The sequence below is a fragment of the Notolepis coatsorum genome (assembly GCF_963971535.1).
Source record: "Notolepis coatsorum genome assembly, chromosome: 8".
NCBI lineage: Eukaryota > Metazoa > Chordata > Actinopteri > Aulopiformes > Paralepididae > Notolepis > Notolepis coatsorum.
The window spans coordinates 129,547,262-129,561,976 of record NC_140172.1 but is presented as its reverse complement, the minus strand read 5'-3'; the positions used below and the strand labels follow the sequence as shown (position 1 = coordinate 129,561,976).

The 14,715-nt window shown below is 44.6% G+C and overlaps 1 protein-coding gene across 1 annotated transcript in view; it reads right to left on the bottom strand.

Moving 5' to 3' along the window:
• nova1 (NOVA alternative splicing regulator 1) overlaps nt 1-14,358 on the bottom strand; it is a gene marked incomplete at its 3' end in the record, with an annotated part of 38,769 nt that extends 24,411 nt beyond the window's left edge. Inside the window, exon 1 of the mRNA XM_084319879.1 lies at nt 14,248-14,358. The remainder of the gene's footprint in view (nt 1-14,247) is intronic.
• Nucleotides 14,359-14,715: the final 357 nt, after the last annotated feature.

Below are 14,715 nucleotides of genomic sequence, written 5' to 3'. Positions count from 1 at the left end.
TTTTGCTTCGCTACTACCCCTACAGGTTGAGTAACCAGTCACCAAATTTGGTACAGAGCATCTCTTCAATTCATCCAATTCATTCTCCTCCAATCCGAAGAAAGTTACTTTTCCGGATGTTTGATGTTCCATACAGTTTTGTTATAGCTGGCCCTCAAGGTCTGCTGTGGTCAGGGGTATATTACAAAGAATTCGTCTCCTGAACACTTTGGGCTATTGCAACCATAGATATCTAGAACATATAGATATCCATGATTGCAACCACATTTGGTGCCATTTGGCCAATAGGTGGCGCTGTAGCAGCAAGTTTAAATAGCCATAATGCTCCCATCTGTCCTTTGCATATCTCGAGAACCGTTCATCCGATGGACTTCACACTCGGCGGGCGTGTTGCAGAGGGCAGGGAACTAAGTGCAGTAGGGGTGTAACGGTACACAAAAACCACGGTTCGGTACTTACCTCGGTTTTGAAGTCACAGTTCGGTACGGGTTTTCGGTACAGTGGGGCAAAGTTTGGCTTTCCATGTTCCACTCAGGGGTGATGTAGCGTGCAGTAACTAATTGTACTTGTATGGCTGTCAACGAATATTCTATATTGAAATTAGGGATGTTCGATATTGGCTTTTTTACCGATACACCGATATTGTCCAACTCTTAATTTCCGATACAGATATCAACCGATACCGATATATGCAGGGTTTCCCCCCCCCCAAAAAATTGAATAATTTCAGGTAATTAACATTACATATATCTTGTTGTGGAATTAACACAACATTATGCATACTTTTGACAATAAATAAAATCAGAATTTGTTCTTACTTGCTTGCCTGGGTAAATAAAGGTTATAGAAATGTAAATAAAACCAAAAAAAGTATTTTTTTTGAAAACAGATACCGATATTTTCCGATATCACATTTTAATGCCGATATCGGCCGATAATATCGGTAGGCCGATAATATCGGACATCCCTAATTGAAATTAATAATAGAGTTTTGAATTCAATTCTGCACGCAAAAGAAAGTTCTGCACATGCGTTCGTTAGTGGTTAGCGTACCGTTGTATTCATTCGGTACACACAGCCGTACTGAACCTTAGATCCAGTACTGAAACAGTTCGGTACGGATATGTGTACCTTTACACCCCTAAAGTGCAGTGAACTAAGTGCAGTGTCTAATGCAGTGGCGGCCGCCACTGGGGGGCGCTAGGGCGCCGCCCCCCCCTCCTGTTAAATCAGAGAATAAGAAAAAATAAAAATTGTTTTTTGTTTTATAGCCCTATAAATAATATAAACATGTTTAAAATGAATAATATTTACTCATTTTAAGTATGTTTGTGTTTCCAATGCACAATATAACGTTAATATATAAAATAAAATAAACTCGTTTTTTATTTTATTTTTTTTTTGTATTTCTCGGCCCGGGCTAGACTCAATAGCGCTCTGAGTGCACGTCACAGTTTGATCGCTGTATCCCTTGCAGCCAATCAGTGCGTAACGCGTTGTGCGTTGAAATATGACTATTATGTTGGAATCCGGGCGCGATTTGAAGCGGTCTAGGCAGCAGCGTCAAGAATTTCTGTAGCCGCATTTCGCGGAGACGCTCTCTGATTGGCCGACGTCAGTTTTTTTTCCGTAGCAGCATTTCGCGGAGACGATCTCTGATTGGCCGAATCCACTTTCTAATGTTCCAATTCTAGCTTATTCTAGGTTGGTGGTAGAGATAGTTGTGTTGTTGTGACTGAGATGCGAGCTATTTGTCTTAGAGCGTGACTGCAAGTTCTTTCGACGGTTAAGCTTAGGCACTCTTTCAAAGTTGGTTATGGTTAGAGTTTGTCTTAGAGCATGGCGATAGAACGCCAGGTAGTTTGCAGTCTGTTCGACGCGGAAATGGACAAAGAAATCAAACTACTTGTTGTGTGGTGCTAACTGCTAACAAGCTATATGGCAGTCTGGACAGTGGACTGGATATACATCATCAACAGCGGATTATACACTTTATCAAGCCCTCCGGCTTGATATACATCAACAGTCTGGGGAGTCGGGACAACAGTGAGTGGACCACGTAAACAGTGAGTTAATTCGGTCGGTCTCTCTCTCTCTCTCTCCCCCTCTTCTCTCCCCCTCTTCTCTCTCTCTAATTTCGCCGCGGGTAGAGCATAACCACTCAGACAATGAATGGTAACTTGTTTAAAATGACAATATATACACATGCGTTTCTTATTGAATCGATCTGAGAGAGAGAGAGAGAGAGAGAGAGGGGGAGAGAGAGGGAGAGAGAGGGAGAGAGAGGGAGAGAGAGAGAGAGAGAGAGCGAGAGAGAGAGAGAGAGCTGTGCGTGTTTGTGTTGGGCTATTGGAAACGTGGTTGCATTTGACTGACTGTGATCATATATTGATCGATGGCAATGGTGATAATATTCGCCAATGCGTGCCTTGTACATGTTTGCAAAATGTTTGGTATAGCGCCCCTAGTGGCGAAGCATCCAGCAGCCGCCACTGGTCTAATGCCAAGTTGATTGGATGCATGGTTCTCGAGAACGCCGCATGCTGCAATACGGCGGTTCTTAGATAGATTCGCAATCGGCCTGCTATGCACGGGCGCTCCTAATGCCCTCCTGGCCACATTCTGAACGGGGCACCATGCTCGTCTAAATAAAAGAGAAATGCATATGGAGCTATCTCTCCTTTCAATTCCCAAGACTAACTTCAAAGCATTTCACTGTGTTCGCTTGTACGCTTCATGCGCTCATTCTATAGAACTACCTCTCCACCGGAATCTAGTACGGATCGGTGTTGGTTTTAATGATTCACATGATTTTTCAGAGCATCAGAAACAACCCATTATTTTTATGACATCAATGCTATGAGTCATTTCTGTACAATGAGTAACTTTATACACTCACTAGCTGGGCCTGAAGCCAGCTGCACTAAGCGGGGAGTCTGGTGTTTTGTTTCTAAGGTCTTAGCTCAAATCATGAACCCCCACAGCTTTCTTTGCAGCAGCTGAAAAGTGTGTCTTTGTGTGTGGGTGTGTCTATGTGCACGTGCGTGTACACGCATGAGGCGTGCACGTGCGACATGAATGTACAGTACGAGAGCAGAGTGCACACACACAGCGCGTCACTTCCATGGGAGGGGGGAGGGTGGAGGGAGGGGGGGTGCAGGCAGGGGTAATTTGGTCATGCAACGGGATCACATTGAGGAGGATCCAATCGCATAACAAAGAAGTCAGCGTGGGCGTGTTACGAGGCAACGCGAACAAACAAACTCGGGAGGGGTGTGACGCCATGTCATCCGATCCCACTTTATCTGTCCAAACCGTGGAGAACAAATAAATTAAAGTGAGACCGCAGAGCGGGAGGAGAAGAGGGAAGTTGGCTTGTATTATTAACGCAGCTTGAGTACAGCTGGGGTAGGGTAGGGTCACATCCAGAGAGAGAGAGATTGAAACAGGCTATTTCTGTGCCTGTGCCTACCCCCCCCCCCCCCCGCGACACACAATCATGCATCATCCACACCCTTCACTATCTACAGTCATCCATCTCAGTCGGCAGTTGTACAGATCCCATCAAGACCTTTGAATTCACAGTCTCGCGTCGTACGCTGACGGATGGGAGACACGAGGTTGAGGGTGGGCTCCTTAAAGTGAGCCGTCACGGCGAGGGGGGGGCAGCGGACGGAAATGGCCGCATCTGTCGTCGCTGCCGCGTGTCGCCGTCGTCGCTGTCGTCCGGCAGCACTTTCAGCGAGTGTCATCGTAAAAGTAGGACGAACGCAGGCTGTGGCGCGGTGAGGGAATGAGCTGCAGGTGGCGCGACATTAACATGATATATCGTCTCGGATAGCTCATCAATGAGGGGAGGGAGGAGAAAAGTAGGATGTATGTTGTAAAATGTTTGGATTGTATTTTATCAGTCTAAAAATAGCCACAGTGAACTTCCAAAGGGTATTACATATATATATACAGTAATTAATGCAGGCATACCTGTGTGCATTCAAGTATCTATTTAATTTAAAATAAACGCCTTGCACGGAATATTTGCATAGTTCTGTCTTCCAACATGGCTGCCTGTAACATAGCAACCGTTGTTTTGTATATGGCAATGGAAGAGACAACGGTTGTTGCTACAGTAATAATAGCAAAATAATGGTTGCTATGTGTTGATTGATATATCAGAAATATATCAAGAAAAACACAATAGTTTGGTGTCTTATTGCTAAATAGAACAGCCATATTGTGCCTACTCTACCACTGCACAGAAATGAGAGGGGTTTTTCTTTTGAAAGCGGTTACCAACGGTTACAGGCAGCCAGCTATACTGGAAGAGAGTATAGTAATAATCCAGCAGCAGTGGAAAGTAGTTTCACTTTGGTGGGCCAGAGCACCACTGTGCCAGCACCCTCTTCCTTGACCTCCTCTTATCACTCATCACGATAATGGGGGGGGGGGGGGGGGGGCAGAGCAGGTGGTGGCCTATGAACACATCCACAAACCAACGAGAGAGAAATAAGGATCCATGTAACATCTTGCATTTGTTCCTATCTGGGCAATGTGGCAAAGAAGTAGTTGCAACAAACAGAGCTGTCTAAAGTGCAGAGAATGCCCGGGCTTACACACACACATGTGCTTCTATCCCAGCGAGCAGAAACACGTTGAAAGGGGAGGATCGGTGAGGAGATTCATACCCAAAAACACACATATATCTTTCTTCTACACTTGTCCAAGGTGCAGTCAGTCCTGGCTATGGTTCTTCTGTCTCGATACAATAGATCAGATTTAACTCTCAATAAATAAAGAAAAGTTCTAAGATCTAAGCCACGATGCAGGTTGTCTGCAGACACTGATATTCCTTTTCTACGTAAAACTAAAACTAGCGTAAATAAAGGACTCGATGTCGCCCAATATTAACATTAGTCCACTGGACAGATTATTTTTCACTGATGTATTCTCTACCGCCATTCTCCGCTCTTAAATATTTGATATAAATGGTTGCTTGAGGCGATCAGATAATTTACTATAGGCCCATGTATTATATATATATAGCAAGTGAGAGGGAATAGTGGAACTGACCTTTCAGGGCCCCGAGCGGGGTAAGCGGGCCCTCAGAGGCTCTGGACTAGGCTTGGCATCGATGCCTTTTTCACACATTGATGATCAGGAAAAGGTTGCGATTATTATCAATATATAAATCGGCAATTTTCAAATGAGAACAGTGGCTGTAGTTTAGCCACAATGGTGTCCAGGCTGTGGCGTAGTCCTTTTATTAACATTATGCTATTTAAGTTGCAGAACATTACTGATCGGATGTGACATTTCAGAGCTTCAATTCACCCATCTGAAAACCTGCCCCCTTTTCTTGATCCTCCAATCACAACTGTTGCTTCCCTTGAGGGAAAGAGATAGGTCAATTGATTTCAGAGCACCGTGTTCGATATGTCATCAGCTAGTTTGTATTCGATTTGAAAGAGGCTAACGTTAACAAGCTGCTAAAAGCTTGCAGGGTAGTCTCTTTATGATCCATGTGGGCTCTTTGCCCAATACCTCAGGGGGTAGTAAAGCAGTCGTCTGGTAATCCGGAGGTTCCCAGTTCGATTCCCACTCCTCCTGGGCAGCGTGTCGAAGAGTCCTTGAGCAAGACACTTAACCCCTAACTGCTCCCAATGAGCAGGTTGGCACCTTGCATGGGTCGCCTCTGCCGTCGGTGTGTGAACGTGTGAGTGAATGGGTAAAAATGTGAGGAAGAAATTGTAAAGCACTTTGGATAAAAGCGCTATATGAATGCACCATTTACCATTTACATAGAACATGGAGCATATAAACTTGTATAAACTGAAATGTTGCCTCCAATCTGTAACGTTAGGCCAACTAAAATAGTATGATGACGTGTGCGAGCTAAGTTAGTCCCATGTGCAGCTCCTCCTTGCTCCAGAGGGAGAATAGAACACAGCGCATGGAGGAGAAATGCCTCTTTCTTCTTCCATTGTCCAGCTGGAATGAAATTACGTCGCTCCCGTTTGGTTGTACAACGCCATTCAAACTAATTGAAACACATCGGAGTCAAGAATTTATCGATAAAATAATTTGATGATCAATATTTTATGACATCCATAGTCTGGTCTAAAAGGTTTGTTTTAAAAGATTGTTTTAAAAGAAAATGTGGCTTAAAAGTGTCCTCGTGACAAAACGAGACAATCTTTGAAGGAACGGTAATAACAGCAAATTAGCGCTGCCTTTATTTCCAATATGGATGTGCCTGGATAATCGTTAAGTCAATTAATCCGTTAGATTGTTTGGAAGCGTGTGCTTATAGTCATGGATAGAGGTGAGACACAGCATGTCCACAGGGACCAGAAGACGTCCCTGCCCATGTCTCATGTGCTACCCAGTGCCATTGTTTCAGAAAAGGCCAAGGTATGGTACAATTAGTGGGGGAGACCAAAGGCTGAATTCCTGTATTTTTTGGCATAAATTCACATGAAAAAACTATATCCACGATGCAAATTAATTTGAGAGAACACAGATAATAAAGCCACATATCTCTCTCTACGACAATACAAATCTATCTACGTCTCTCTCACATTCACAATACCTAATGTTTGCATGTAATGCCCAAGCAGTGGAAAAAGCCTTTAATCGTATCTATTTCGGCACATTATTTCAGCACCATGAACAGAGAGCGGAGGTCAAATTATTATCATTGATGTAATTATTTAGGCAATTAAAAAAGATGTATACTGTGTATATACCATGAAGCCAAGGTATGGCGGCTGCACCTGGCGCTCCTGGTGCTGCTCATATTGTATATTCAGAATTATCATCAGAATTATCAGACATACTGTATGAGTTTCCAACCAGGAAGTACACTACCTCTTGAGCGCTCTTCCATGTCGGATGTCCAAGTGAGAGAAATTGGACACGAATTGGCCTATTTCACTTTGATGTCACCATATTGACACTCTGGGGGAATCGAAACGGGGCAGTACGTTCAAAACGTCTATGGTTCACAATGTTGAGTCAGCCGTCTGGACTGAAGACATCCGATGTTGGGCTACTTTACCATCGCAATATAGTGGCGGACAATGAAGTGGAGTTTAGTTTGGTGGCTTAATGCGGACGCTTTCACCAACTACTGTGTCTGTTCCGTTTAGCCACGGTGTCTCTACATTACAAAGGTTTAGTCACCTAATGTGGAAGCAGCGCAGGACACCCTCCTACACAGAGCTGCCTCAGCGCCTGGAGGACATCACAGCCTGCGTCTGCCCCAAGCGCCTTATTATTGTAACAAACACTGACCTCCAAATAAGTTTGATAGAAAATGCAGGTAATTAGGGATAGGAATTGATGCGATTTGATTGATACCAATGCCATTATCGATTCTGCTTATCGATTCCCTCATTGATTCCGGATACATTTTCTGTGTGGGAAGAAAAGTAGGCCTACACGGGCTGTAGTCTTCATTGTGTAAAATGCATGAAATGAGAGAATGTTTGTACAGCATTCATCAGCCTGCCCACGTGGCGCTAATGTTATTTTAAAGGGGACTTATTGTGAAAATGGCCATTTCCTGTATTTTGCATTATTTTGTATAGAATGGGGTGTGTCCCAACACTGAGCCAATTTTAAATATGTGCATTGTGCCTTTTCTGCAGTTCAGCTGTGACAAGAACCCTCCCTCTTGAAACAAGCTATTCAGAATTGCAGCCACACTCGCCATAGTTAATAAACGTGCGTGTGAAGATATCTTGATAAAATACATGTGTACAAGATGGCAGCTGGCTTGTAAATCTTCTCTTTTCTACCTAAAGTTGAACCTAAATAATGTTTCCGACACCACTTTTAACGACAAGATTGCTATGCTATTGCTGGATCTTGAGTCATATTTGATCTGCAACGTCTCTAGTCTGAAAGTTGGATCTGAATTTTGTTCGACGGTACAGACCCCCACACTCATATATTCATATTTGTACAATAAAAGCTGATCGCTCGTTACAGAAACAGCCCATTGAGAACAGGATTGAAACAGAGAGGCTGATAGAATGCATAATCTTGAACATTTCTTTTCAGCAAAAACCTAAAAAGACATGTTTAGGGGACCTCAGAGACCAATATTGAGTTGTTGAAAAGGACTAAAATATGTCCCCTTTAACATGTAGGATATTTACCCTCTTCAGTAACAGATGTGCTGCTTTGGTTGGGAAGCCTAGTGTCAAATACATGACATTCCTGGAATTTAAGCCCATGTTGCGTAGAAAGATGTTTCAGCATATTGCTGGTGTTTCTACCTTTACTTCAAATAATAATTTGACAGACATTACAACTAGCACTGTTGTCATCGTTCTTTGTGAAATGAAGCCCCACTTTGGACCGTTTCTCCTACGGTGACTCCTTCTTGTTGCAGGTTTCCAGCAGCGTAGACGCATGACGTCATTGTTTTCCAATGCAAAACGGTCCATATTAAAAACATTCCGGCATCGATTAAAGGAATCGATGAGCTCGGAGGCATACGATTCAGATTCTTGGAGGAATATTCATTCAATCTTTATTTAACCTCAAAAGATCTCATTTACAATGACGTCAAGAAGTACAGCACATAATAAATACAAAAACAATATAGAAACAGAAAAAGGCAATCAATTAATCCATTTAAATTAATTAAAACGACTACAGACTGAGGTGAAATGGTTCACTATTATAGATTTAAACGGGCCGATGCATACTGATGTATTGAGTTTTAAAGTGCATAGCAAAAACGGTCCACGTGTCGGGGGCACAGAAACTAAAAGCAGATTTTCCTAATTCAGTGCAAACTCTGGAGACCTTAAGTGTGAGCCAGTCTCCAGAGCAAGTATGATAAGGTCCAGAGTTCCAGTCCAGTAATGAAGTGGATAATAATGTAGGAAGGAGGATCATCGATAATGGCTTCATACAGAAACAGATACCAATGCAAATCACATCTCTCTACCAGAGAAGACCACCCAACCTGAACCTTATCATACAGGATACAATGATGGGTACCATAGCTGTCACCAGTGATAAACCTAAGGGCAGCATGACATACAGGGTCCAGAGGCTTTAGAGTGGAAGCAGCAGCAGCAGCAGCAGCAGCAGCAGCATGTCTATAAACTACATCTCCATAATCCAAAACAGAATTGCTTCAACAACCCTCCTTCTGCTAAGCATAGGAACATAGGAAACCATAACAAAAAGTCGGATTCTCAACTGGAACCGGTTCTAAATTACCATCCCTGGCCATAAGAACTTTCAATTGCCTAAATACATAGTATCACAAATAACCAAATATTAAGCTTGTCTGAACATGTATGACTTATGCAGTGATATAAGTTATCAGAAAAGCAAAAAGAAAATCTGCACAAGGAAACCAGACATTTATGGCTGCCTTCCTCGTCATTTCCATGGACACAGTGAATAAACACGACAGCACAGATGCCATGACTCCCCCCCCCCCCCCCCCCCCCAAATTTAAAGGGGAAAATAACGTCGTACAACGTGTTTCAAGGTCATGCTAATTCTGCCATTCCACGGCGTACAACGTTATTGAGATCATATTTAATTTTTTCGCCATGGTATTCAGAATTCCCTCACCCAGCCTCGGGTGATACAGTGGGAGCCTGCACAACTCTGCAACGCTTCAATACTGCCACCTGGTGGTGATCGGGCGAGTTACAACCGGAAATGGATCTCTGGTGATCTCCGTGCACCGGGGAAATGCGTCCGGCACTCACATATTGTTGCGGGACTCTAGACACACATCCGTACATATGGATCGCTGCCATAACTCAATAATCGATATGATTTGGGCGTTTATTATTATTATACAAACCGGAAATGGATCTAGTCGATACACGTCAAATAGGTGGGATCTTTTTCCTCCAATCTCATCGGCGAACGGTAAGAGGACGCTGACGTCATTTTCAGCGTGATTGTTTATTATTGTTAATGCAAACTGCTCTGATCAATATATCACCCATACTACATAAAGCATTTACTGACGATCACGGAATTATAAACGACCCCCCCCCCGTTCATCCGTGCATGATCAGTCATAACGTTTAGGATAATGTACAGTTGAAATTTTTAATATAGCGTGTATCGGCAACAAACGGCAGTTGATCATCTATATATGCGTTTATGCCTATAACTCACGTTCTAGGAATTACTGCAGAAAACGATAAAAACAAATTTATATTCTAGACTGTATTTTCGTATGAATCTATGAATGAAAAAGTATAACGTTCCTACATCCTGAACGATCGATGATCGATGTTGAATGGGCCATAGTAATGTCAATTTAGCAATACAATTTAAAAAGTTATAGCCCTGCAAAGAAGGTGAACATCTCCATAGGCTTAGAGTGGTGGCAGAGAGTGGTATGAGACGGGCAAACTCCGTGGCAGTTAATGTGTTAAGGGGAAATAATGTGAGTAATCTACTCATAATCTATGTTTTTCTTCTTATCCTGCTTGGTCTGCTTGATCTTCACTCCCAGAATCTGGTTACTACTGTTTTTTAACAAGGGCAGGGCCTTGTTGCAGGAAGGGGTACGAGGGGGAGGAGCTGTTGCCTCTCTCACTGCCCCGGTTAGTTTACTTCCTCTTTGGGCAGAGATGTTTGACACTGGAACGTCCTCAAACCTTCTGCATAGGAGTGTGCCACTGGGGCTGATATTAATGTTGGTCATGTAGAACTTTCACATTAAAATTATCGATGTCCAGACGTTGAATCCGGTCCCAATTCTTACATGGCGACATCAAAGTGAAATGGGTCGATTGCCTGAGTTGTGACGTAATCACCTTAACCAAATGCTGATTGGTTAGAATGGTGTAGTTCAGTAAACATGGTACCTTAACCAAATGCTGATTGGTTAGAATGTTGTAGTTCAGTAAACATGGTACCTTAACCAAATGCTGATTGGTTAGAAAGTTGTAGTTCAGTAAACATGGTACCTTAACCAAATGCTGATTGGTTAGAAAGTTGTAGTTCAGCAAACATGGAAACATTAACCAAATGCTGATTGGTTAGAATGTTGTAGTTCAGCAAACATGGTACCTTAACCAAATGCTGATTGGTTAGAATGTTGTAGTTCAGCAAACATGGAAGGAATACTCAAGCACACTGGTAATTGGTGGTTCAATAAACAAAAAAAACAGCTATTTCAGCCATTTGTGACCCTGTCCAACCAAATGTTTCATTCACAACAAATAGTTTGATAACTGTTCTGAAATCCCAGTAACAGCCAAAACAAAATCACACGCTTCACGACCTCCGTGTTGGTTTTCATTTCCAACCAAAAAGCACATGAGTGAGCTGAGACCGTGCAAAATATAACAAGCAGGCATTATTTGGCGTCACCGGGCCTCACAGGATGGATCTGATCCACAAAGAGACGCTCGGCACCCGTTGTTCTTCTGCAGGTTGAGCCTCCCTCTGAGGCACGAAGGACAAACACTAACAAGCAGCGGCCATTTATCTTTTTCCCCCCAATTTCTACCCAAAGTATTACAGTCCTGGTCACTACCCTACTGTCAGTCTAGGGAGGGTGTAGGGCTGCACGATTTTGGGAAATAATCTAATTGCGATTTTTCGGACAGATATTGCGATTGCGATTAAATTTGCGATTATAATTTCTTTTTTTAACAGCCCCACAGAGGATTGTAAAATGCGGCTTGCATCTGGCCTACGCGGTGGGTCTTTTCAGGACACCGAGCCTGAAAATGGTTTCATTTTACCTGGGAATCGATACCGGTACCCAACGGTACCTTTTTTTCTGTACTCTCCCTCTCTGAAGTCTAAACTTCACAACACACAATCTAAAACCCCTTACCTCCCTCTTCCAAACCGATCTTGTATCTCAATGGGACTTCCTGGTTAAATAAATCAAAAACCAAATTTCTTTTAAAAAAAAATTAAAGAAAGGCGATTTTTTTTGTTGCGATTTGATCATTGCATCATTCCAAATCGCGATTTCGATTTAAAATCTATTAATCGTGCAGCCCTAGTGTAGACTACCCTACTGTCAGTCTGGGGAGGGTGTAGACTACCGTACTGTCAGTCTGGTAGGGTGTAGACTACCCTACTGTCAGTCTGGGGAGGGTGTAGACTACCCTACTGTCAGTCTGGGGAGGGTGTAGACTACCCTACTGTCAGTCTGGGGAGGGTGTAGACTACCCTACTGTCAGTCTGGGGAGGGTGTAGACTACCCTACTGTCATGCTGGGGAGGGTGTAGACTACCCTACTGTCATGCTGGGGAGGGTGTAGACTACCCTACTGTCAGTCTGGGGAGGGTGTAGACTACCCTACTGTCAGTCCAGGGAGGGTGTAGACTACCCTACTGTCAGTCTGGGGAGGGTGTAGACTACCCTACTGTCAGTCTGGGGAGGGTGTAGACTACCCTACTGTCGGTCTGGGGAGGGTGTAGACTACCCTACTGTTGGTCTGGGGAGGGTGTAGACTACCGTACTGTCAGTCTGGTAGGGTGTAGACTACCCTACTGTCAGTCTGGGGAGGGTGTAGACTACCCTACTGTCAGTCTGGGGAGGGTGTAGACTACCCTACTGTCAGTCCAGGGAGGGTGTAGACTACCCTACTGTCGGTCTGGGGAGGGTGTAGACTACCCTACTGTCGGTCTGGGGAGGGTGTAGACTACCCTACTGTTGGTCTCGGGAGGGTGTAGACTACAGTACTGTCAGTCTGGTAGGGTGTAGACTACCCTACTGTCAGTCTGGTAGGGTGTAGACTACCCTACTGTCGGTCCAGGGAGGGTGTAGACTACCCTACTGTCAGTCTGGGGAGGGTGTAGACTACCCTACTGTCAGTCTGGGGAGGGTGTAGACTACCCTACTGTCAGTCTGGGGAGGGTGTAGACTACCCTACTGTTGGTCTGGGGAGGGTGTAGACTACCGTACTGTCAGTCTGGTAGGGTGTAGACTACCCTACTGACGGTCTAGGGAGGGTGTAGACTACCCTACTGTCAGTCTGGGGAGGGTGTGACTACCCTACTGTCAGTCTGGGGAGGGTGTAGACTACCCTACTGTCAGTCTGGTAGGGTGTAGACTACCCTACTGTCAGTCTGGGGAGGGTGTAGACTACCCTACTGTCAGTCTGGTAGGGTGTAGACTACCCTACTGTCGGTCTGGTAGGGTGTAGACTACCCTACTGTCGGTCTGGGGAGGGTGTAGACGACCACATGCGTCCTCTGTTGGTCTGGGGAGGGTGTAGACGACCACATGTCTCCTCTGTTGGTCTGGGGAGGGTGTAGACGACCACATGTATCCTCTGTTGGTCTGGGGAGGGTGAAGACTACCACATGTATCCTCTGTTGGTCTGGGGAGGGTGTAGACGACCACATGCCTCCTCCGATACGTGTGGAGTCGCCAGCCGCTTCTTTTCACCTAAGTTTCACAGGGAGAGCGTAACACGCACAGGTTCACGCTATCTCCCCCACATACCCTCCCTGCTGAACAGGCGCCTCGACCGACCAGTAGGAGTAACTATCCCAATGATCAGAACTAATACCCTCACCGGCTTCCCACCCTGACGAACACTGACAATTGTGACAGCAGGAACGACTGACCAAGCCGGACGTGCAGCTACTGGGGATCGAACACGCGTCTCTGCGGTGGTAGGTGAGTGCTTGGACCTCTACACTACCCAGACACCCCACCGGCCATTTCTGTCTTTCAGGATAAAAATGCTTCAGCATCCTCCTGGGGGAGTCGTGACCTCCATCCGAAAGGGGTCACTGGTGAACAAGAGCCTCGTTTCCATGTTGCCCTTTTTCAAATGAGGTCTCACTGCATGACTGACACCTCCCATGTCATCGGCATCATACAATTTGCTGTCTGTCATGGGACGAAATGGCCGTCTGAGAAAACGTTATCAGCATTCCAAAAAATGAACAAATGAACATTGTACCAAAAATTCAACATGCATAAATTGGATCGTTCCCAAATGCTAAAAGAAGTAGCGGACTGGAAGAGAAATTGCCTCCAGATTTAAACGCTGCGTCCGAGTCGATGACAGCTGTGGTGGCTACAGGGATGTTTTGTCCCGCGAGGACATTAGGATATTCTGAATCAAACAGTTTTCCGAAGTGGAAGCTGATCTGCAATTGAACAATTCCGATTAATCCTTTCTCGTGTTAAAGTGTCGATTTAGCCACTTTTTTTTCTTCTCTTTCTCCACATCTAAGTCTGCGCTTTGAACCGTCGTATATCGGCGCAAATCCTTACCTGGGTAGAAGTCTTTGGATTTGGACAGCTTGATGGTGGCGCCCGTCTCTTTCTGCAGTTGTACGATGGTCTGGCCACCCTTGCCAATTATAGAGCCGGCTGCATAGCTGGGGATCAGCACCTTCAGAAAGTACTCACCCTCCTCTGGGGGGAGAGAAAGACAGCGAGGGTAAGGCTCTGCACATCATACAATGTAGACTATACTGTTACCCGGCTCTAATAACCTGAACCGTATCGTCTTTCCCTGTCTCTATTAAAGAAGACCCACAATAGGACTATTAAAACAATTTAATATGCATGCATACAGACGGATGGATCTATGTTCTATTACTGTATTCTCATTGTGAAGGGTACGTTATCTACAAACGTGGGGGGCGACAGTGGCTCGGGAGGTAGAGCAGTCGTCTGGCAATCCGGAGGTTCCCGGTTAGATTCCCGCTCCTCCCGGGCAGCGTGTCGATGTATCCT